At 48.1% G+C, this 25545-nt stretch overlaps 1 pseudogene; it reads right to left on the minus strand.

Annotated features, from left to right (window-relative positions):
* Positions 1 to 17053: 17053 nt before the first annotated feature.
* Positions 17054 to 24557, minus strand: LOC121834727 (annotated as a pseudogene).
* Between the last annotated feature and the right edge of the window lie 988 nt (positions 24558 to 25545).

A 25545-nucleotide genomic window follows, 5' to 3' on the forward strand; every position in this document is an offset into this window, starting at 1 on the left:
TGGTAAAATATACCCGTTCGTTTTCACCACACGCAATCGAAGTCGCAGAAAAAAATAAAGAAAAACGAGCAGAGTTCACCCCCTCAACTCGCAGCCAGAACAAGCGGCCCCGTGATCTGGAGCCGATTATATGCCGCCAATGTTGATCATAGTCATGCGCTGGGGTTGGCAAGGCACAGGACGCGCGCTGAGTTCCAGACATTGTTATGGTTCGGCTGTTGTCGTCATTGCAGCGATTTGACAGAGGACACTACCCGAATGTTTCTCGAGCTATCGATTATCACGAGCCCAAATCGAGTGTCCACGCCATGCTCGGGTCCAATATATGAGCCGTATTCAAATATCGTCACTGGGCGGTATACTGCTACCGTCCAGCTATGTCATCAGGTTTTTCGAAGGAGAGATTGAATAAAACACTGGGTTTTGTCCTCGAAATTACAGCGCAACAGGGGAGTTTCTTGGTCAGTGGCTTTGCGTGCGAGTATCCTTGAGTCCCTCTAGTGCCAGTAAGCTCGTCTAAAGTGAAAAACATTCCAATTGAATATCATTGCACCGCCCCTTTAAGCTCCCGAATGAGAGAAATGAGGAGACTGCGTTAAACAGAAGACGTTGTTGCAGTGTGCACAACAGTGTGTGCAAACGCACCTCCTGGAAATTTCAGACAGCATAACAACCAAGGGTCTATCTGCAATGTTAGAGGTTCGTTCAACACCGTCATCTGTAAACCCATGGACAATCTCGTGTGCAAGGTCGTAAGTTAAATTCTTTTTTTAAAACAATCTCATCGAAAATAGACATGCACACACGTTCAAGTGCAGCCAGACAGCCCGGCAGAAAAAACAGCGCGAGAAGCTCGAACCAATCGGCTCCACGAATTTACGCCGAGCATGCGAGCACGCGGGCGGTCATGCGTCACCTTGATTGATGCAAAGTCGACCGAACATGATGCAGCAGAAAGCACAGATGGACGGCACGCACGGCACGGACGAACGACGCAGGGACGAGCAGAGGCCATGCAGAATGATGCAGAGGCGACGGCGTGCAGGCAGGCAGGCCATGGCAGGCGCCATTCATCACGTGGTTTTTGTGACGTATTTGATTTAATCTATTTAGTCGTTTTAAGTACTTTAAACAATTTTAAAGCATTGCCATTTAATAAATAAATACTTTTCACGGAAAGAGTTTTAATTAATTTTAACCAAATTGTAGAAAAGCGCCACGTAGCGGAGGGTATGAAACGCACTATCTGGGCCGCGAATTGGTTCCTGTGTCCTCTCTTTACGTTTACTATATTACTCTATGTGCTAAGTAAGTTGATGAAGAATACCTTTGAGCGCTATTGGGCTCTTTCAAACACACAACACGAAGCTTTTGCGGGAAGAAGCACGCCCGGATTAAAGGAGCCGACGGCGGCGCTTCCGTGGCTGATGCGACAGCATGTTCGCCGCGTCATTAATAAAAAAAAAAAAAGAAAAGAAAAACGCAATTAGTTGCAAGACAGAAACGAAAGAAAAAAGGAGCCGACGGCGGCGCTTCCGTGGCTGATGCGACAGCACGTTCGCCGCGTCATTAATGAAAAAAAAAAAAAAATAAATAAAGAAAAGAAAAACGCAATCAGTTGCAAGACAGAAACGAAAGAAAACAGGAGCCGACGGCGCCTCTGTGGTTAACGCGACAGTTTGATCGCCTAGCCATTGCTTTATGCCTCAAAAAGAAAAAAAAAAAGGAGCTGATGGCGCTTCCGAGGTTGATACGACGGCATGTTCGCCGCTTCATTGGTGTACTCCTCAAGAGACGTCACTTCTGGGACATCTATCGATTAGTAGCTTTGCACCCCCTTCCAAGCGCGTATAGAGACGTAGTTCTACGTCACAAAGAAAATGCTACAGTTCGGTTTCTCTGTAAAGCAGCTCACAGTGTTCAAGGACCGTACATGTGCGTGTGCTGATTAATTGCACGCACTTGCTTCCATTTGCGTGTGCTTCGATCAGCCTAACTCAACAATCACCGATTGGCGTGCAACGGCAGAACGACATTTTACCTAGGGAGGGGAGAGGGTAGGGTTAAATGTCCTGAACCGTATACCCTTCCCCGTGCCTAGCAGAAGCTCTATGTAAATTCCCCGTCGTCCTTACTTTCAGGTCGTACCGGGGTTGTTTATGAAGATGACCACCCTTGTGCTGAGCATGATCGCCTTCTCCAGCGGGATCATCCTCTTCAGCATCACCGATGAGCTCTACTCCAACTACAGCAGTGTCGAGTACGAGAACCTGGGTACACTACAGACCACCGCAACATTGACACTGCGCTGACCCCTGGCAATGTCGACGATGCTCGGAGCTCAACTATTTCTATTGATGCGCTAGAACTAAAATCGCTTGGGTACCCTGATTTTCTACGCGGCGGTGCCTTGATGAATGGTACTATCCTTATTCTGTGTACCATAAAACCAAATATAACAAAAATAAGATATAAAATAATATGAAACTTCAGTTTGAGGATGCTGCCACTTACGTAGACATCGTAAAGTATACACCGCCTCTAAGAAATTTGGTGAGCGACGAAAAAAGGGACGGCGACCTGCTTTGCTGTCGCTCGGTCAGTCGTACGAGGGGGCAAATTGCATGCGAGCGACGGTAGTAAGCGACGTTTTCTAGAAACCCCAAAACCGAGCGACGTGACGAGCGACAGTGAGATACCTCCGTCGCTCGCCGCTGACTCTCGTCGCTGTCGCCGTCGCTTGTCTCGCCACTCGCTAAATCGCTTACATGCGGTTCAGCCTTAAAGGCCCGACATACACTTCGCGATTTCCACTTTTTCCCGCCTCCTTCTTTCCTATATTCTCTCCACGTTTTACCATACCCCAACTTGACTCCCCTCGCAGTTTAGGAGAGGGGAGCGCTAAAAGGATTATCTTTCCTGAAGAAATCCGAGGTTATAAGCCGGCCTTTAAAGGTAAAACGCGAAAAAAAAAAAGATAACAATACGGGAGGCGACAACAGACCACGGCGACAACGGGACACGATGTACTTACGAATGGAGAGGAGGAGACGGGAGCGCGCACCGCAAGGGGGCGCCAGAACGCCGAGCTCTGGTGTTCGATTGCGATGTACTCGTCGAACGTGTTCGAAGGCCAGACGCCGTCGTTTCACGTTTTAAAGCATTCGATGAGTGCAGTGGAGACAAAGGCTGCTAGTTTTAGGTCTATACCCGCTAATCTGTCCAATCAGAGCTCGACGTTCTGACGTCCCCGTGAGCTCTAGTCTCCTCCTCTCCCTCAGTTTCACGGCGCATTGACTATTTTGAATATACACCAACTCAACTCTCCTACGTCACACCGCGGTGGTGGCGCGTCGGTCGCACTTCCGGTCTGGGGTGGTGGGCAGAAGTCGCGGTGCGAGACATGCATTCTCGCGTTCTTTTGGGAGAAACCAGACAAAAAACATGCCTTTTTGTCGAAATACTGCGACGGGGGTTGTACGAAGAGGGTCTAGAAAGGTTTGAAGATCAGTTTTCATCTGTTTCTGCCCCCTCCGTTCGTCCGAGAACCTGGATAGTGGCCGTGAAAAGGTCAAACCAGACGCTGTCGAACTACGATTGCTTGTGCGGGCAACACTTTGTGGTCGCCAGATGTATTTGTTTTGTTCCAACATGAACGAGACAAAACCGCCAAGGTGTCCGACCACCCGCGGGTTCAGTGCGTCTTCAAATTCACACGGCCGCCTGATCGTCTGCTCTTTCGAACTTGTCTGCTTTTTGTCGTGTGCTCGTTCAAACAAAAGCGGCCCGTAGACCAAACTTTGACCCGGTGATTGCAATAAGCTGTAATCGCAGGCCTCAAAAGACTTAAGTTGGCTCGGTGTAAAAAGTAAATACAAGATATTGACCATAGGTACCAATGGAAATCACCGACTTGTTAGGCTTGGTCTGTTCCCGCTTCCGATTTTCAGCATCGACGTCGATCATCGCTGCTACCTTCTGCACTTTTGCAACACGAGCGACGTTGCGACCGAAAAGAGCTAGAAGAATATTCGTCATGGCTTTGGCGTCCATTCTGCGGCGTTCATACGAATGAATCGCCGCACTTCAAATTATTTACGCAATATTTAGTGGTGTAACGAACCTTGATAATTTCGCTCAGGCGATTAAAGTGGTAAGACATATGGGGACGTAAAATCGACAATTCTAACGCGAAAAAGAGTATGCAGACTCACACAGACGCCGACAGCGTGACATTCCAATGGTTTGTTGACGCGGGACGCGGTGCCTCCTGCCCGCACTCCATTGCGCGTCTGTTTGAACTGTCGTCTGCTCTTTCAAACTTGTCTGTTTTTTGTCGTCAGCTCGTTCAAACGACAGCGGCCCGTAAACCAAACGTTGACCCGGTAATTGCGATAAGAAGTAAGTGCAGGCCTCAAAACACTTTTGAAGGTTGGTTGGGGTAAGTAGGCTAAGTGTAAACAGTAGATACAAGATGTTGATCATTGTTACCAGTGGCAGTGGCCGTCACCGATTTGTAATGCCCGATTCTACTTGCGGTTTTCAGTATCGACGTCCACCATCTCAGCTACGGTCCACACTTTTGCAGCCCGAGCGACTTCGCGACTGAAAATAGCGAGATAAATCTCATCGTGGGAGTCAGGCTTTAGCGCCCATTCTGCGTAGTCCACGTGAAATGAATCGCCGCACGTCACATTATTCACGCAAAATTTCGCGGTGTAACGAGCCTCGTTAATTTTGCTGAAACCGCTCAAGTAGTTAAACATTGTTAATAGGATGTAGAGACAACAATTCGAACGCGAAAAAGTGCACGGGGACTCACACCGACGCCGACAACAACGCAATTCAATGGTTTGTTTATGGGCGACGGCGAGGTTTTTGCCCACCGTCCACCGCGCATGCGCGGCGCCGGTGGCGTCCGCTAGGGTCGCTCCGGTTTGTTTGTAAACATGAGTTGGTGTATAGACACGTTTCGGGGGGGGGGGGGGGGGGGGGGGAGGGAGGGGGCAAGAAGTACGGTGCTTGGAGCGCGTCTTAGAACTCGTGTGTTTACCATCCTATCCCGCCCATGCAGCGAAAGTGGTCCCGAAGTGCCAACAAATGACGTTACAAAAGGTGGAGTGTCATGCCGTCGGATGTCGCAATCCTGACGGTTGGGCGTGGAAGTTTCGGCAAAACGGTACGAGCGAATTCGAGCAGTCAGTCAGAACTTGACAAGCCGGGTGTTTGGCCCCGAAACGTTTCAATACGCGAATACAAACAAAGAAACTGGGCCTAAATCACTGCTGTCTGTGGTAACTCGGGCAATGGAGGAAGAGAACGTGCACGAGCGGACGGGCGAGCTCGAGCAATCAGGAACCGGCCACCATCGGGCAAGCATCGTCTATAGTCGGTTGCAAGCTAAGAAAAAACCGGAAATGCCTCTCAGAGGAAAATGTAATCCTACGCCGAGAAACGCCAGCCAATCGTTTTCATGACGTCACGATTCCGTGTACCAATCGCGATCCTTTTGAAAAAAAAAAAAGAAAAAGAAGCTCAACATGGCTGCTGGCCTTAGCAACGCGACGCTAGTTTCTCGTGACAATTATTCTGCTTTTTTGCACCGTGTTTTACGTGCCCGAGGTTACGCCACGAAATCTTAATGGTATCGGCTTGCGTTTCCAGCAGTTTTTGCGCGACAACGTGAGAATCCAGCGACGCTATCGCCAACGAAAATTTCGAAGCGGGCGCGAGGCTTAGCACTGCTGAGAGGCTTAGCACTGCCCGCTGGCCGCTGTTCAAAACCCGACCTCGCTTGTGCTTTTTGAAGAACCGCTTTGGGTGTCGCCGGTAAGGCTGCACCAGGCTGTTTCGTCACAGAAGAATCAGGGGAATCGCTTTCCGATGTCACCTCAGTGGGATCCGTGACAGAAGACAAAGAGAGCGGGGCGCGGTGGTGGTGTCGATGACTTGGGAGGGTGCCGATTTGTCAAAACCCGAAAAGTATAATTATTCTTGTTTTCTATTCATCCAACAAAATAAAGGCACACATTTCGTGCGCAAAGCCCTCAAAACTAAGTAAATCACTAAATCTTTATTATTTGCAGGAACTATAAGTGCTTCGCTTTCCCTCAATCGAAGGCGCTGGAAGACGGTATGTTAGACAGTATCTTGGACAGAAAATGAATTGGGAAGACGGTACATTGGACATGACTTTCTTTCTTTACTAAACAGCTATTTCGTTGACAAAAACATATTCTAACTTATTTAAATGTCCTGAATGAATTAAATAAATATTGTAGTAGTTTAAGACACCTGGGGGAAGAAAAAGCAACGTTGCTAGCGAACTACTTTCTTGACGGCGGAGGCACTTCAGATGGGCGCAATGCGCTTGTGGGTGGAGCTAAAAGATTGTTCTCAGGTTGCATCCGACTATAGTAATGTTTGTTAGCGTGGCCTGAACGTGCCAAGATTCAAAGAAGAGCCTCTGGCGGTGGTTATAGTTGGTTGCAAGCTAAGAAAAAACCGGAAATGCCTCTCAGAGGAAAATGTAATCCTACGCCGAGAAACGCCAGCCAATCGTTTTCATGACGTCACGATTCCGTGTACCAATCGCGATCCTTTTGAAAAAAAAAAAGAAAAAGAAGCTCAACATGGCTGCTGGCCTTAGCAACGCGACGCTAGTTTCTCGTGACAATTATTCTGTTTTTTTGCACCGTGTTTTACGTGCCCGAGGTTACGCCACGAAATCTTAATGGTATCGGCTTGCGTTTGCAGCAGTTTTTGCGCAAAAACGTGAGAATGCAGCGACGCTATCGCCAACAAAAATTTCGAAGCGGGCGCGAGGCTTAGCACTGCTGAGAGGTATGTTAGACGGTATGTCAGACAGTATCTTGAACAGAAAATGAATTGGGAAGACGGTACATTGGACATGACTTTCTTTCTTTACTAAACAGCTATTTCGTTGACAAAAACGTATTCTAACTTATTTAAATGTTCTGAATGAATTAAATAAATATTGTAGTAGTTTAAGACATGTTTCCTGGAGGAAGAAAACGCAACGTTGCTAGCGAACTACTTTCTCGACGGCGGAGGCACTTCACATGGGCGCAATGCGCTTGTGGGTGGAGCTAAAAGATTGTTCTTAGGTTGCATCCGACTATAGCACAGCCTAGCCTGTATAAATATGTAAATAAACCGCGATTTACTACATTTGGCGACGAGGATGTTCCAGTCAACTCATCATCCGTGGGCATCAACGGCGTAGGGTAACGCTTCTTCAGCTCGAACGCTCCACAGCTCTAGCGGCCTGGTTGACCCTACGACTACACGGACGTTCGGAAGAAACCCCTTCGATGTCAACACAAAGCGGGGTGAGGATGACTTACATCGGTCGCGTTCCTGATTTCGATAAGTCAGAACGGTTCGATCTTTACATCGAAAGGTTTGAACGCTGGCTCGCGGCTAACGAGGTCCCTGAAGGCAAGAAGGCAGATATCCTGCTTGCGACACTGCCTGCATCAACCTACGAGCTGCTTCGGGACCTGGTTTCCCCACGGACAACAACGGAATGTTCATATGGGGATCTCAAAGAAGCGCTTATCCAGCATTTCAAGCCCAATCCCATCACGATTGCGGAAAGATTTCGATTCTACAAACGTAATCAAGAGGAGGACGAAACTCTGGCTGATTTCATAGCCGCGCTGAAGAAGCTCGCTCACACGTGTGAATTCAAGGATTTTTTGGACGATGCCTTGCGAGACCGGTTTGTCTGCGGGTTGAAGGACGAATATTACATCAACCGCCTACTCATCGAAAGGACGCTGACGTTTAAGTCCGCGTGCGAGATCGCTTTAGGTTTGGAACTCGCCAGGCAAGACACTCGTCAGCTCACCCAGAACATTGCTCCACCAGCTGGAAGCATTCAAAAACTTCAGGTCCAGGCACGTTCAACAAAAAAGACAAAACCCACGGCTTCAGCAGCGTCCGGCATCCCTTCGCCACGTACCTGCTACCGTTGGGGCGAGCAACACCTTCACGTGAATTGCCCGTTCAAGAATGGATTCTGCCATAAATGCGGAAAAAAAGGTCACATTGCTCGAGTTTGCAGAAGCAAGGCACGTGCGCAATACACTCAGCAAATCTCGAGCGAAGTAGGTCCTCATGATGATGGCGTCACTCTATATCCTGTTGATGGGGGCACGTGCACTGTCGGCGACGGCAGTGAGGTCCTGCTGAATCTGGCAGGAAACCCGGGGAAAATGCTGCTCGACACTGGTGCGACTCTGACTATCATCTCGGAGAGACAATACAACGAGTCGCTGCGCGGTTTGCCACTAAAACCCACGACCCTGCGCCTCCGCTCGTACACGGGCGATGCCATCCCTGTTCTCGGAGAGGCACAAGTTCTGGTAACTTACCAAGACCAGGAGATGACACTACCACTGGTGGTCATCCAAGGAGATCGACCAGCGCTGCTGGGAAGGAACTGGTTGCGGCACATCCGCATCAACTGGTCAAACATTTTCTCAATCACCAAGACTGCAGCTCGGAACGGGCTAGCCAGTCTGCTAGACAAGCACCAGATGCTTTTCAGCGAAGAAATGGGAACGGCGAAGGGAATAAAGGTAGCATTTTAACGGCATTAGCGCACACGTATGAGGAAGAGAGAAGGGACAGAAAAGAGCGCTACTCACAACTGTATTTACAAAGATGAAGAAAAGAAAGAACATCGTCCAGCTCCCCATAAAGATGAAAAAGCTGGACGATGTTCTTTCTTTTCTTCATCTTTGTAAATACAGTTGTGAGTAGCGCTCTTTTCTGTCCATTCTCTCTTCCTCATACGTGTGCGCTAATGCCGTTAATATGTCTAACTACCAACTAGCCAGTTATCAACCCTTTTACAGTAAAGGTAGCGATTCACGTCCAGCCGGAATCTGCTCCTATCTTTTTCAAGCCTCGTCCGCTTCCATATGCGCTACGAGAGGTTGTTGAGAAAGAGTTGGAAGGCCTCGAGAACATGGGCACCATCACCAAGGTTGACAGAAGCGAGTGGGCAGCACCGATCGTGGTAGTTCCCAAGAAGGACAAGTCCGTTCGTCTTTGTGGAGACTACAAGGTCACCGTGAACCGCTGCATTCGACCGGAAACCTATCCACTACCGGCTGCAGAAGACTTGTTTGCGACCCTTGCCGGGGGCAAGTACTTCAGTAAAGTGGACTTGACCAGTGCCTACCAACAGTTGGAGCTGGAGCACAGCTCGAAGGTTTACACCACCATCACTACACACAAGGATCTGTACCAGTATAATCGACTACCGTTTGGAATCTCCACAGCTCCGTCAATATTTCAACGGACCATGGTCTAAATCCTGAAAGGATTGGAGCACGTAGTATGCTATCCCGATGACATCTTGATTACTTCAGATACTCTTGAGGACCACCTTCGGTTGTTGGACAAGGTTCTTACTCGACTAGCAGAAAAGGGAATTCGGGCCAACCTTCAAAAATGCGAGTTCCTCAAGAGTAGCTTGGAATACCTCGGCTACAGAATTGACGCCCAAGGATTACATCCAACGGAGAGTAAGGTTCAAGCCATCCAAAACGCTCCGCCACCCTCCAATGTGATGGAGTTGCGCTCGTTTTTAGGCCTATTGAACTACTATGGGCGATTCTTGGCAGGTCTTTCCACGACCTTAAAACCACTCCACGAGCTACTAGAGAAAAATAGACGCTGGAAATGGACAGCAGAGTGCCAAGTCGCCTTCAAAGAAGCGAAAGAGAGCTTGCTGCGGAGCAACTGGCTTACTCATTACGACCCAAGCAAGCCGCTCTGCCTCGCCTGTGACGCATCTCCAAGCGGAGTGGGAGCAGTCATCTCACACATCATGCCAAACGGGGAGGAAGTGCCAATTGCCTGTGCCTCTAAAACACTCTCACCAAGCGAGCGTAACTACGCACAAATCGAGCGGGAAGCGCTTGGTATTGTATTTGGAGTGAAAAAGTTTCATAAGTACTTGTACGGCCGGAAATTCACACTTATTACAGACCACAAGCCTCTGACCGCGATCTTCAACGCGCACACGGCAATCCCAAGCTTAGCTGCTCTTCGAATGCAGCGTTGGGCACTTACACTCCTCTCCTATAACTATGATATTGTCTACAGGAAGTCCCAGGACCACGGCAATGCGGATGCGCTTTCGCGGTTGCCTTGTGATTCTGGTTCGTATCACCCCGATGAAGACACCTCCGCACTGCAAGTCTCCAACGTGGAGCTGCTCCCTGTCACAAGCGACCACATCGCAGTGGAAACTCGGAGGGACCCAACGTTATCCAGGGTGCTGGACTTTACCTTGAACGGTTGGCCCAACTTCGTCCAAGACAAGGTGCTCCGGCCTTACTTTGACAAGAGGGACCAGCTATCCACAGACCAAGGATGTCTTCTGTGGGGGTGCCGAGTCATCATACCACCATCAATCAGAACGCGACTGCTGCATGAACTCCACGAGGTCCACCCAGGCACAAGTCGCATGAAGGCCAAGGCTCGGAACCATCTTTGGTGGCCAGCGTTGGATAAAGATATAGAAGAGTTCATCAAAAAGTGCTACGATTGCGCGTCCATGCAAAACTATCCGGCGGCAGCACCGCTACACCCATGGTCGTGGGCAAGAACCCTGTGGGAGAGAATTCATGTCGACTATGCTGAACTGAACAAGCAGCACTATCTTGTAGTCATGGACAGCTTCTCGAAGTGGATAGAAGTTCTACCGACGAGGACAATAACAGCAGCTTGCACCATTGACCTGCTGAGGAACCTCTTCGCGTCCTATGGAGTTCCCTCTGAGCTTGTGTCGGATAATGGACCACAGTTCGTCTCAGGGGATTTCGACAAATTCTTGCGAATGAACGGGGTGAAGCACATTCGCACACCGCCATATCACCCGGCATCGAATGGAGCTGCTGAGCGAGCCGTTCAGACATTCAAGCGAGCTTGGATGAAAGACTCGTCCATAGGAAACGCACAAGGAGAAACAGAAAACCAAAGGCTGGCAAGATTTCTCCTGAGCTACCGCAGTACTCCGCACACTATTACAGAGAGGACACCGGCTGAGCTATTCCTCAAGCGGCCACTTCGAACCCGTCTTGACTTGAGAAAGCCAAGTACGGAGCGGACCGTCGTCAAGCATCAACGCCAGCAGCAGTTGGCGCACGACAAATCGCGAAGACCACTTCGTAGCTTTGATGCGGGTGACCGGGTCCTCGTGCGAGACGTGAGAGGCCGCCAGCACTCGTGGTCACCAGGCATTATTGTTTCCCGACGAGGACCACTCTGGTATCTGGTGGGCGTTCGAAGACGCACAATCTCCGTTCACTTGGACCATATATTACGACTAGATGCACAACCACCAAGTCGTGAAATATCAGGCCCACAGCCATGGATGCTCTTGGGTCCAACTGGTAGTCCTGGAGCGTCTACGTTAGCAGATGGAGATTTGCCTCGTCCAGCAGCAACCGCCCCACCTCCAGTGGTGCAGACAGGGTCGGCCGGCCACACCTCCTCAACGCCGGCTGAACCTTCAACTCGGTACCCGCAACGCGTTCGGCGTCCACCAGACAGACTTGGAGCGCTGCCTGACCTGCCGGCTGCTGGAGTGCCCCTGGAACTTAACAACTAAACCTGGAGGAATGTGGTAACTCGGGCAATGGAGGAAGAGAACGTGCACGAGCGGACGGGCGAGCTCGAGCAGCCAGGAACCGGCCACCATCGGACAAGCATCGTCTAGCACAGCCTAGCCTGTATAAATATGTAAATAAACCGCGATTTACTACACTGTCTTTACGCTGATTTTCGGCGACATTTAGCGCAGGGGTTCCGACTTAACGAAGGATGGGAATTCTAGCCTCGCAACGGTTTGCATACTGTTGTGTTCGGAGAGACGGTCTACTCTCCCACGCGTCGGCGGTTTCGGGATGCAACGACCACAGCTCCCCGCGCTCGTCGTCCATACGGTCCGCATGCTGTTGTTTTCAAATAGCCAGTCTTTCCCCCCGGGTATCGGTGCTTTCGCACAAACGGCGTTTTGCGTTGTACGTAAAACGGTTTTACGTTATAGCGTATGTTGTGTCACCGCCACGGCCGCTCGATCTCCTCCTCTCCCGCTCCCGAGGCGCGTCGTTGGAAGCGTACCCCCCGGAAGGCTCTTTCTCTCCTACAAGAGGCAAAATGGACGTAAAGGGCAAACAAACGGAGCGGAAGAGCACGGTGGTGGTAACAGCGCCTCGCCTCAGGAAACCAGTTCAGCCCAAACCACGGCCGTCTGCACGAAAGACACCTGCATGCACCAGAGCAATAAATGCTAACGTATTTAATAGTAGATTTATACATATTGATGTAATTACAATTTAATTAAATTAGCTAATCATTTTACCGTGGTACGAATTAATAGTGTGTCGAGAGGCTGAAAATTCCAGGACGCACTCGTTGCCTTCTGTCGTGCTCCGGCTGCACGGGTGCCGAAGTGTTATCGAATGATGGCGGAAATATCTGTTACAAAGTAGAATGACCGCGAGCATACAGCGTTTGACTTTGTGCATGTCAGTTTTTCTGCTAGAGGGTTAGGTCAGGGTGGGCAAGTGACTCACGTGCTCGCCTTTTGGGGATCTTAGATTTCCTTATGTCCATCAGAACCGCCATCTTCGCGAATTTTCTTATCATATTTCATGGCAGCAGTGTCATAAAGCGCCACTGTAATGGTACACGATTTTTTTTTGAAAAAGATTTGTTTATTGCAAATATCGCCAGCCATTGTGCCAGCAGCGTCCTTGTTTACGTCGCCTTAAACATGCACGCAATCTTACTCGTCGTGACTCATGATACGTCGCACGGTAGAGGGCGTTAACCTTACTTGCTGGGCACCCTACCGGCTTTGTTTTACTGTCGCGAGCCGTTATTAATAAGTCATGTTAACAACGGGCTGTTCCGGTCGTTTGTGCCTTCCGAAAGAACAGGACGTTCAAGAGGTCAATCAGCATGCCAGAATTGCCGCGTCGACTTACACTCCACAAGCCTTTACGAATACGGGCCTCGGTTAGTCCATATTGCTGGCGACGTTTTATATATACACTAAGAAGCAGCAAAAGATAACTTGCAAGAACTGCGCCTATACTCGTTCTCACACAAAACATTTTGCGTGTTATTCTTGCGCTGCACGAAGTAGTTCTTGCAAGGTTTTGTTATCGAAGAAAGGAGGGATGAGAAAGTAGGACATTAGTAACGTTCCGCGAGAACACCGTACTTTTTTTTTACTGCGCTTGAGGTGACTACGAGTTTAGATGCTTTATAGCTTTATTTCGCAGAAAAACATCGGCACTTCGCAAAGCAAATTGGCGTGTGCATGTTCATACAGCCGGAAGTTAGTCTGCCTTAGTGGGCGTCTGGTGTCCAGTGTCTCAGCTGTGGATAAGCAATTTAGTCCGTGTGGTACAACCGCTAGCCTAGGGTCTTTAAAAGGACCACGAAACGATTGTTTTATAATACACCAGACGTGTGGAATCAAAGGAAGGTCGATAACAACTAATGTACATGTCGCACGTAGTGTGCTGGAGTTTTGTTATCACGGGGGACGCCAAGTGGCAATGCTTAGATCGACCACGAGAAGGCGTTCGACCACGTTCGCCACTATGTTCTTTTTCGAATTTTATCTTGGACGAATGTAGGAGAGGCGTTATTGCGAGGCATCACCATGTCTTATACAGGCTGTTCAACAAGGCTAATAATTAATAACAACGTGTCTTCGTCTATACCCTGTGGGTGCGAGAATCTGCCACTGCGCCCAAAGACCACTACCGACCGCCCATAGACTGCATCCAGGGCTTGCCTCCTGGACGGGCCTTCAACCAGGTTGCGGTATGGTGCCTAGAACGCGTCTCCGACTGGTGTGTTTACCGCGGCCCAAAAGGTGGTCCCTCGATTTCCGCCTGATGACGTCATAGAAGTGTCATGCTGTCGCCGGTCGCGAACCTGGCGGCGTCCTAATAGCTGTGGTGGATGTGGCAGACGCCTGTTCTGCTGCAGGTCGCTCTCCAATGCGGCAGTGCATGGAAGCTAAAGCAGCCGGCAGTTGGGACGCCTGTAACTCCGTGACGACAGCGACACTCGTGTTCGCTCGTGCTTTTCGCCAGCATTTCTACGGCCAACCGCCAGGATCGCGACAGGGAACAGCATGACACTCCGGCTTCTCTGACGTCATTTGTTGCCACATTGGGACCACTTTTGATGTATGGGTGGGATAGGACGCTAAACACACCGTTCGAAGACGCTATCCAGGCACCATAGTTGCGGAGGAGAACCATAAGCTATAAAAGGGGAGACGGACTGAGGGCACGAAGACGTGTAGGCGGAACGCCTACATGTTTTGTAAACCCGGCTTCATGTTGTTTTTCCCGGATGGGCATGCAGCAAGGCAACCTTACCACAACCCATACGCTCTTCCGTACGCCAAGACTGTACCTTGTCACTCCTGCTTTTTTCATTATATTTGGAGTCCCTTTGTTTGAGTGTCATGAGTAGTGGCAATGTAAGGGGTGCAGCCTTGCAGAGCTCAGAAGTAAAACTGTTGGCGTATGCAGATGATGTTGCGGTGTTTTGTACTGATAAACCAAGCGTGTCAAAGGTTGTATCGCTAACAAAATGATTCTGTGACGTCACGGGAGCTGCTGTGAATTGGGACAAGTGCTGTGGGTCTGGCACGGTGCCTGGGCTACTACACCCTCAGATTATGAAAGTGTCGATTGGGGCTGCACGCCGTCCAAGTACCTGGGGGTTCCACTGCAGCACTTCAGAAATAGCCAGATGTACTTGTCGGGCGTCGCAACCGACCTGGACAGACGGCTTCGCGATGAAAGCACCGTAACTTGTTCATTTTAGCACAGCGACAGTGTGCAACGTTTTTCTCATCGCAGGTGATGGTATGTTTTGTAGGCTTTCAACTGTGCGCGGAAAAATGTACTGAAACTTCATAAGAGTGTTTGCAATTGTAGTCAACCTGACGTTTTGTTTTCTCTTTTTAAAAAAAAAAATACAAGCGGCTTATTGATACGATACCCGCTCGTCACCGAGACTGGTACTTACCCTCAATTCTCATTCATCTCGAGCCTCCTCCTTTTTCTTTTCTGTGTCCACACAACCTATCTTGGTGACGCCACACGTCGATAACAGTCCATTGCGTGGACCGGTTACGCCATGCGATCGCGGTTCTCGAGCACACGTGCCGACGGCTCCTGCCGTTGACAACACAATGTTCACATGGAAATCAACCTGGAACAGTCGAGACAACATTTTTCATCCCGTGCGCAATGGTGGACTTGGACTCTCTCACCTATTTGTGCGACAGCTGGTGTCAAGATTTTTTTTTTTTTTTTGTACGCGATCAAGAGCAGCAATTCATTCGGGTGCTCATTCAAACAGAGCTGTCACCGCATATTTTTTTCCTTGTTGTATCATCAGGCGCTAACCCGCCTAACGAAGTGTTTGGGCTCTTAGAAGAAGTAGAGAACGCCGTGCATTTTCTTTCAGTGAGGTTTTCATTAGACAACCTGGCGACGGTTAGCGAAAAAAACATTAACACATGACCTGATTAATATTCTCTTTCCAACTCCTTTGTATCGCACTTTTTTTCCGAAGTCTTGTCGCGAGTGAAGAAAATGTGCGTGCATTATGCGGCGAAGTCTTTTTTTGTTTTTCAAAATGCATAGTTTTATTTTTTTTGTGAAAGCTTGGTTAAGGGGACAAAGGCATCTTTGTGCCGTGGTCGGCGGATTGTCTCCTGTGCAAGCAATCAGAGACAGTAGACTATGCTTTCATTGTTTGTTGGGATGCCCACTTTTTTTGGGATATACTTCAACGCACTTTAAAATACACCTAAGCACTTTTTATGAGTTGTGAATGCGAAAGCATGCCGTCATTCTTCCGCTCCCTTATTTCGTCTGCAGCGTATTTGCGTCGACGGCAGAGCGCGCCCTCTCCTCGCCGCTCTGACCTTGGACGTTTCGTCTTACCAGTGCGCTGACGGACACGCCGCGCCGTGGGGTGGCGGTCGCTAAAACTGACGCGAAGTGGCCAATGGGAACCTCTTCGAGCCGCGCCAGCCAGTGGGACCGAAGCCGAAATCCATCAGCTTTACTCCGCTCCTGTGGGATCGGGGAAACCAGGTGCCTTTTGGATAGGCTTTTTGCGCGGTTTCATAGCTGGGAGCTGGCTGTAATTGGAGAAAAGATTTAAAGTGCCGTTTGGCGCGGCTCCAAAGCTGATGACGTCGGCTCGCTCCATGGGATAGTTAATGATTTCGCGTTAAAAGGACTTCTACATAAGCCCCCATACAATACGCTATCTTGCTGTTGAAAACAAAAACTGTGTGCCTCATGGCATGTTTATGCTCCTGGGATTGTACAGCATATATGGAAGTCACGCAGTGAGGCATGCAGAACCTGACGCCCAAGAGGCAGGGAGTACTTTGTGCAGCTTGTCGCGAAACTCGAGAGTGTTTGCATAGCTGCGGACTTGATACCTGTGTGGGCCAATCATTTCAGAGCAATAGAAAACATGCGGCGATTTTAAACAGATGTCTCCGAAAAAGGTTCGAGAGACATGCATGTATATATACCCCTCACAATCCATGTGACGTGAGTGTTGTTTTTATCTCATGCAATAAAGAAAAAAAAAAAAGCGTCTCTGCGTGGCTTCGTCGGTGGCGTGTCTGGCTCGTAACTGGAGGGTCGTGGGTTCGAATCCCGCCTAAAGTTCTTCAAACGTTTCTCTAAGGCAAATGAATTACTTTATAAAGTGACATTGATTCGCATTACATGCCATGTATCTTAATTACTTTCATTCCCTGCGTGACGTCACGTTTCACATGAGCGTCGTGGGTGGTTTGAAATTTCCGCGCGAGGTGATGTGGCTGTGACGTTATGACCCTATCGACCAATCAGGATTCCCTCTTCACAACGTCACTGACGCGCGAGGCTTTTCTGCGACACGGGCTTCTTAACGCCTTCGCGTTAACATATAAAAACAGCCATCACTCCCTAAACGCTGCGTGGGATATCTTAAAGATGAGGAGTTCGAGGCGGACCACAGGGGAATCACTGCCCGCGCGACCGCTGGGGTCCGTCAGCCGTGTCCACTTGATCAGCGTCTCTGGGGAGAGCGGTACAGGAGTTTAGCGGAGAGGTCCTCTTCGAGGCTCATCTCCCTGCTTTCACGCACCAGGTGAATGTCCAGGCAGAGCTGGAGCACGCGATCCACGTCGTCGTATATAATGACGTACGACATGCCCGTCATGAAGCGGCGCAGAAGTTGAACGATAACCAGGGCAAAGGTCGTGTACAGGCCCAGGATTTGTCGCGCTGCTGGTAAGCACGAGGGTTGTTTGTTTTATTTATTAGTCAACCTTCTACACAATTGAAAAAAAAAGCATTCAAGGACAGCTTACCTTTTTACCAAAGGTGAGCCATTTTTGAACAGTCTAAACGTGTCAACGTCTACGGGTGCCTATCGTAATGTATCCTTCGCGCATAAATCTCGCCTTGTTGTAAGAAATTATGAGCTCATCCAGTAGCAGCACATTTTTGAAGGTTCAATATGACAAATGCAGTCTATAAGAATAAAATATCAGAGGCAGAGCGCTTCACTTGAGCTTTCTAAAAATTGAAACTTTTCGGACCGGCCAACTCCCATGGTAAAAGCGAGTTTCAACCACCGAACCAGTGCAAATCGTATTAATGTCAAACATGTCAACTTGCGAAAAAAAAAATGCCTGAAAAGTTTGACAGGTCACTTAACGTAGACACACATTTTTATATTTTCTTTTAGCAAGGTAAGACTTACCAAAAATATTTTATTTTTTTTTATTTTTGTCGCCGATTATTTGGGCGACACAAGATACTACCGCATACGTTCTAAAACACCAAAGTAAAATCTCGAGTCCAGCCCAAAACTTAGATATTGACTTTTCGCAACTGCCTTTACCGCCACTTAAAGGGGCGGTGGAACGTAAAGTCACTGGATCCTGGGAAACTAACGCCATTGCCTTCCCACCTGCTAGCCGGACACAAACAAATACCAACATACAGACGTCAAAACCTTTCAAGGTGATTGGCTCATTGCTTTCGGTTGCCATGGTGATTGCCATTTTGGACCTTTCCAAAGTTTCGAAAGGGTCGTTAAAACCAGTCGCAGCAAGATCGCTATGGCGCATCATCGTACTGAAAGCGTTCCTCGGCCAATACAGCGTCTTTGGCATTGTGCACGCGATAAAGTTATCATTCATGCTTGTTTACCCAGATCTCTTGCAATCGCTCTTCCAGACAGTAAAAGTATTTTTCAATGCCTCCAAGCACTGACGTTGCGTGTCATGGCAATACGAAGATGTACGGCATCGTACGCGGCGTCGGTGCTTACGGGGCATTAAAAATAATTTTACTGTCTGGAAACACGCGACAAGAGCAACATAATTGTAAGAGATCTGGGTAAACAAGCATGAATGATAAGTTTAATGCGAGCACAATGCCAAAGACGCTCATATTGGCCGAGGAACGCTTTCAGTACGATGATGCGCCATAGCGATCTTGCTGCGACTGGTTTTAACGACCCTTTCGAAACTTTGGAAAGGTCCAAAATGGCAATCACCATGGCAACCGAAAGCAATGAGCCAATCACCTTGAAAGGTTTTGGCGTCTGTATGTTGGTATTTGTTTGTGTCCGGCTAGCAGGTGGGAAGGCAATGGCGTTACTTTCCCAGATCCAGTGACTTTAATTGGCTCTATTGGGACTAAGCAAGCAATGCCACTGGCCAAAAGACTCCTCTGTTGCGGTGTGATGTTGAGGACAAAAGCAAGCGTTTCATTCAATTTCTCCTCCGTAAAACTTCATGACGAAGCGTGGGGGTCCCAGTATCCTCCAGTGACGATATCTGAATGCGGTTCAGATTGAACCCAAGCATTACGTGGGCGCTCGATTTGGGCTCGTGATAATTGATTGTTCGAGAAGTATTCGGATAGTGGCCCGTGTCCAATCGCTGCAATGACGACAATAGCCGAATCATAACAATGCACGGAGCTCAGCGCGTGTCCTTTGCCTTGCCAACTCCAGCCTGTGGCTATAATCAACATTGACGGCATATAATCGGCTCCAGATCACGTAACCGCTTGCTCTGGCTGCGAGTTGAGGGGGTGAACTATGCTCGTTTCAGAGCGCAGCTCTTAGGCGCCCGTTTCCGGCTTGAGCGGCGTCGCCGTCGCCGTCGGCGTAAACGTAACGAGTCGGCGTGACGCGTCAGCGCCGCCGTCGGCGGTTTACTGAACGCGTCGACGTCAACGCAGCCGCGCGGTGCATTATGGGAAACGTCCCATAATGCACCGCGCAGAAGATAGGAGGGAGGAGAAAGAGGGAGGAAAGGAGAAGAGGGGGAGGAGGCGAGGAGCAGGGGAAGAGTAAATGAGGAGGGAGCAGGACAGGCATACCGTCTCTTTCATACCCTCCCCTCCTCGTCCTCAAGAGCTGCGCTCTAATTCGGCATTACAAGGAGTTGTAAACGTCTTTTTGTTTTATTCTTTATGCGACTTCAATTGAGTGTGGCGAAAAACAACCGGGTGTTTCACAGACCATTAACGTCAGGGATCCGTTCTTAGCAGTATTTACGCAAAGCACAAAAATCGTTACATCGCCCCTTTAACTAACCGACCCTAGCCGGTAGTGTCTATCTAAATTGAAGCTTATATACTTATCCAGACAGTCCCACACTCAAATGTATTCAGGTGCGCGGCCAGAGTGAAAGGGGAAACGTCCATTCACGCACCCGAACTTCGTGATCTGTGAGAGCGCCTGCGGGTACGTTTTCTCGTTGAAGGTGACCACCTTTAGAGAGGCGCACAAGCCTTTGTCCTCGTGCACGAAACGGTACGGGCAGGCGTTCGAGCAGTCCTCCGTCACCTCCCACCAGTCACTGTGGGAGCTCTGGTTCCGTTAGGACCCGGTACGCAGGCGCAGCGTGAGGTTGCAGTACGAGTCCAGGGCTCGTATCATTTCCACCTTGCCCTTGCGAGGCACCAAGAGAGCGTCGGTGAGCATATCTGGGCTCGTCGAGCTACTCTAACTAACTTCGTTTTATATGGATCTTACAACGGTATCAAAGCTACTGGCGCGAGTGCGTGGCTTCACCTAGCGTGTCATTGGCGCGTGGTCACGCACAAATGAACCGCAAGACCAAGCCGGACGCTCGCTGCAGCAGCTTTGACAGCGTTGCACACTAGGAATAAAACGGAGTAAATACGGGCCACTGTTCCCAAAGCCGAATGCTTGATCTAATGATTTATGCTAAGAGATGAACGGTTGTTACGTTTAAATAGTTCGTTCATATCGTCCGGTCGAAGTTTAAAAGCTCTATGAACGACCTCATTCTGAGGTGAATGAGGTCGTTTTAGTCTAGGTCTAGGTGGCAAAGTTAATCTCGACGTTCTGCATTCAGTTCCGTGACGTTCAGGTCTTCTTAAAGCTAATCGCTTAATATTAGTCGCCTTTCAGCCGGTCGGTGTTCGCTTCATATTCATATCATTAAAGACTACTTTCGTGTAAAGTTTGAAAAACGTTTAAGATTAAACTCTTTTTCTTTTTCTCGCGATGTAGTTTTGCGGTTTGTCTTGTGCAATTAAAGTAGACAAATTACGAACTGCTGCTTTGTAGGTATGTTCAGACTGGGCATTTTGTGCTTACACTAACATCACCTGTTCGTGGTCTTCTCTATATTGCGACGGCTATACGACAAATGTCGCTGCAAGCGAGACAGAACAGCGGGTGCCATTTGAGCAGAGGTTTGCCCCCTCTAGGGAGCTACGGATGCCCGAAAAATATGCTCGTTGGCAGGTGTGCGTCTTCTCAGCGCCTATTGTCAGTCATGCTAGAAATGTCGAGTCAGTTGTTTTGTAGACATGTCCGCAGCGTGTGGTATCTCCAGAACAATGCTTCTGCGCACACTCAGAACGTGTCCCACAGTCCAGTAGACAAAGAAGGCAGCACGCGGGAGCCGATTATTGAAATGGGCTACAGTCCATCAATGCAGCCGGTCTTGACGGTCAACAGGATGACCGTATCAGCCATCAACCTGGCAAGGATGGGCGGCACTGTGACGACCTCTGCCGAGCCCCTTAGCATGTCGGAAATGCGTCTTTGGACGGACTCGTCGACGAGCTGCACCGAGTGCGTGTTCTCCACCGGCTTTTTGGCGATCGTCTCAAACTCACTCTTTATTTCTCTCCATTTGGAGAGGGGAGACAAAGAAAAAAGCAACTCAGTTGTTGCTTGACGAGCCTCTGCCTCCCCACAGCAGCAGAAGAGGACAGCATGTACATATACATAATGTTTCTCACCATCGCACTTATAGCACAAAAATAAACAACATTATTTGGGGGAGGGGGAGAGGGGGAGAAAAGTAATCGATTTAGCCATGTTTACAAATTCTAGGGGCACTCTCTCAAAAACATGGAACGTACATTTTTGTATGGTTTCATTCAAAACTTTTACGTTCAATTGAGTCAGGCGATTTAAAAAACGAGGTGCTATATATTTCAACATCTGATTACCATAGTTCGTTCTGGAGTGCGGAACTAACCATGTGTCTACACACCGAGTTTCATAGGCAACTTCTGTCATCCTAAGGTTGGAAATTGACAAGAATACATTTTCTTTGTGGCAGAAAGATATTTTTAAGTCAAGGAAAATTTTATAATAATAGTGATTAGAAATTTTTACAATATTCAATTTACTAAATAATGCACTAGTATGACTATTATAATCAGTATTACATATAATGCGAACAGCTTTCTTTGTAGGGTATGTATCAGTTTTATGTTTGTAGCGGTCGTATTCCCCATACCAAGAAGCAATAATTATATTTTGAGTAAAAGAGGGAATTATATATAAGAAGTTTAACCGAAATTGGGATGATGTGGCGATACTTGTACATAATACCTACAACTCTTGATAATTTTGACATGTCTCTTGTACAGTCTCATGCCATGACATGTATTGATTAAATATAATTCCGAGAACTTTTACGCTTTCAACTATATCTATACAGTGCGTCCCAAGGGAAAGAATGGACATATAGAAAAATTTGTATTTCGTGATCCAAATAATACGGCTTTTGTCTTACTGCCATTTATTTTTAATGAATTTGAATTCGTCCAGGCATTTAACATTTTCCAAAAAAATATTTGCAGTACTTATAATCTGGTCAGTATCATCACCTGAAAAGAATATACTGGTGTCATCAGCGTAAATAATGAGACTTACATTGTTATCAATATTTACGATATCATTAATGTATAAATTACGATATCATTAATACGATATTATTAATGTATAAAAACGAGAAAGGACGGACAAACGAACACAAATATAATAATTTTCTATAATTTTCTAGGTTGTTTCTATCTCCAGCTTTCTATAACACAGACACCTTTGCTACCTGCATTTTTTGGGGGAAAGTTTTGTTCTGAACTGCTAGATTAAAAACATGTGTTAAGAAAGGAACAGTCGACCGCAAAACATGCTTGATTGGTTTGATCTGAAAGTTATATTCATAAGTCAAATCATATAAAGTCTCGTCGTCCACGTCCCGCGCGAACGACCACCAGAGCTGCAAGGTGACAGCCGAGCTTCCCAGCTCGTCGGCGAGGGCGTTCCTGCTTGGCAGGCGCATCGTCCACGCGGTCGTCGAGTTACATTTGAGCGTCACCAGGGTCACGTCGGACACGTCGTGGCTCGCCAGGAAGCCTTAGGACAACGCGCTTGACTCTTAGTCCTCCCGGGTGTAATGACCAGCATGAAGAATGCGTTTTTCGAGTATCGTGTATCTTGACGATAACTGCTTGATTTTATAATGGGGTCTCTTGCCCCGAGAGCGCACCGAAATTATGATTCCAAATAACGGGCCTGAAAATGCATGCGCTTCTTTAGGAGATCTGGTACGGCTCATAGTGTAACCCCTTCAATTAGTGTTAAAATCGCACGTATTTTCGATCATTTGTTTTTACTAATAATTCCCTTTTAACATGAAAAGAAGCGCCTACTAACAACCCGAAAGCAGTTGTGAAGTATAATGGCGAATTCGGGTGGTCAATCACCGGCGAGCCCTCGCCAGTGGCACCGGCAACCAAAACCTCGCCGGCGGCGCACCACGTGACCCTCTCCACCCGAACACAAAGCGCCGGCAACTGGCGTTTTCGTTTTCTTGGGTCGCGCGGGAGCTTTGTTAACTTCTTGGATTATATTATGATACAATGGGCACGCTGTAGGCATCAGCAACATATATTCGGACTCAGAGATGGGGATAAAACAATTCTAATATATTTTGCTTAGATTCCCGAAGAACTGTGGCCATCTTACAAGGGTCTCAGAAGGCTCACCAGCATCGCTGTTTATGTTCTATTTTCTCATTACCTTTTTTTCTGGAATCGTCAAGCCTCTTCGTTCGGCCCAGCCCTTTGAAATAGTAATGCACGTTCAAGTGTCAATCTGCAGCACTATCAATATATATATATATATATATATATATATATATATATTGTTTTTTACAGCGGTGTATACCACTCCGTGTCCCAGAGCAAACTGATCTTGCGCAAGCTCCCTTTATCATATTTTATCTTGATCTCCGTTGATTTTTCTGCCTTTTCTCGGACCACAGAGGGGTGTCTGTCTCAATGGCTTCGTTTTTTACTCAAACCACCTGTCGGCGAGCATTATTTCGTCTGGTTCCCTTTCCCGATTCGGATATGACGATACCGGATACAGTCTGACAAGCTGCCCGGCCTCTTGAAGCTCGGGCAAAAATTGTGCCGGTAAATTGCCCGCACACGCCTGAGAAGCGCCTCCCGAACGGCGCGCACTCGCCTGCATTTGAAAACGCGAACGCCCTTGCTGAAGATATGGCTAAATACTTTGCCGGGAAATAACCACCCGAATTAGCCATAATAACAACTTACATGTGAACTCAAACCTTTCTTTGCTCCAGGCTTACTTCTAGGGAACATTTTCAATAGGAGCGCAAGTTTGACATTTCAAACTAGCGCAAGAAAAATTATATTTTCCCTTAGCGTTTAATAAGCGTTCTCGGAAACAAACGAATGGTGGCTTTTGTGATTCAATGTCACCGATGCAAAAATGTGACATTAGCATCAATGACCACCGCCTTTGGAGGTCATCTTGATGAAGTAGGACAAAACGACTGATTGGATTTGTTTTCTCGCCAACCTCGCTTTGAGTAATAACATTGTCATTTCACGGTAGGCTATACGCGTTGTGCAAAACAGAACGGAAATAAAAATATTTTTTTTGTGCCGCTGTTATTGGTTGCACGGATGGTGTTTAGGCCGATTAGTCATTAAAGTTCGCTCGCCCTGTATGAACGAAACAGGACAGAGCTCGTCGAGCAAAGCTCGAGGCCATAAGTAATACATCACATTTCAAGATCGGTTCACTGTGCACTTAACCCTAATAGAATGTCTCCCTATTTACCTCACCGTCATTATGTCAGTCCGCATCTATAGTCTATGTGAATAATAATGTTGAGCCTCGAATGAGCGTCCGCATAGGCACCGGCTACGGGGCGCTCGGGGCCCGAGCTCCCCCAAAATTTCCCGGGAGAGGCAAAGCCCCCCCCCCCCCTCCCCCGAAAAACATCTGGCTCCCCCCCCCCCCAAATTATTCGGGAAAGCAAGTACACTCGCCTCCAGGATTTATGCCTCATTTACCTCATATGTGCGCCGTGGCGGGCGCTTGCGCCTGTCGACAGGTGTCGCCCATGAGTCGGAGCAACGAGAAAATCAACTGTAAACACTGCACAAACATTTCTATACGAGACATCTTAAAAAATTAAATGCCAGTTGAAACAAAAATAACAATAGAAAAGAAAACAAACTTGCAGAGCAGGAAGTACGTGTGAAAAGACTCCCTCGGCGACGGCAATCGTTGCGGCGCTCTTGCCCAACAAGTACACAACGCGTACTACAATCACAAAAAAAACGATAGCCCGCGACATGGACCATCCATACCTGAACTCCACTAAGTCAACCTCTCAGACAAACGACACAGGATAGTTCAGAAATGGCTGAAAAACAAGACCAATCGGCGTCTCAGAAGAGTCATTCTAACCATAACCGAGGAAACGCAGGATTATTCTTACTCACTGCCACGGAGAACTGGAAGAACTGGAAACAAATATGCGACTGACTAAACGGTCAGCTCCACACGCCGCGAGTATGGCAAATCCTGCATACGCTAATAGGCCAATTCAAACCGAGACACATTGTGACGAAATTACAAATGCACACCAACAAGACAAAGAACGATTTCGCCAACAACATTCAGCAACTATTCTACCCACAAACCCCTCCCCCCCTTCCCCCGAAACGCTCGAGGACCAATTCAAAGGGATCAACTCCCCCTTTACCATGAGCGAACTAGTATCAGCTCTCCATAACCTAAGAAGGAACACCATCCCCGGCATGGACAAGA

Source organism: Ixodes scapularis, unplaced genomic scaffold (assembly GCF_016920785.2).
Source record: "Ixodes scapularis isolate PalLabHiFi unplaced genomic scaffold, ASM1692078v2 ptg006509l_1__unscaffolded, whole genome shotgun sequence".
In the NCBI taxonomy this organism is placed as follows: Eukaryota; Metazoa; Arthropoda; class Arachnida; order Ixodida; family Ixodidae; genus Ixodes; species Ixodes scapularis.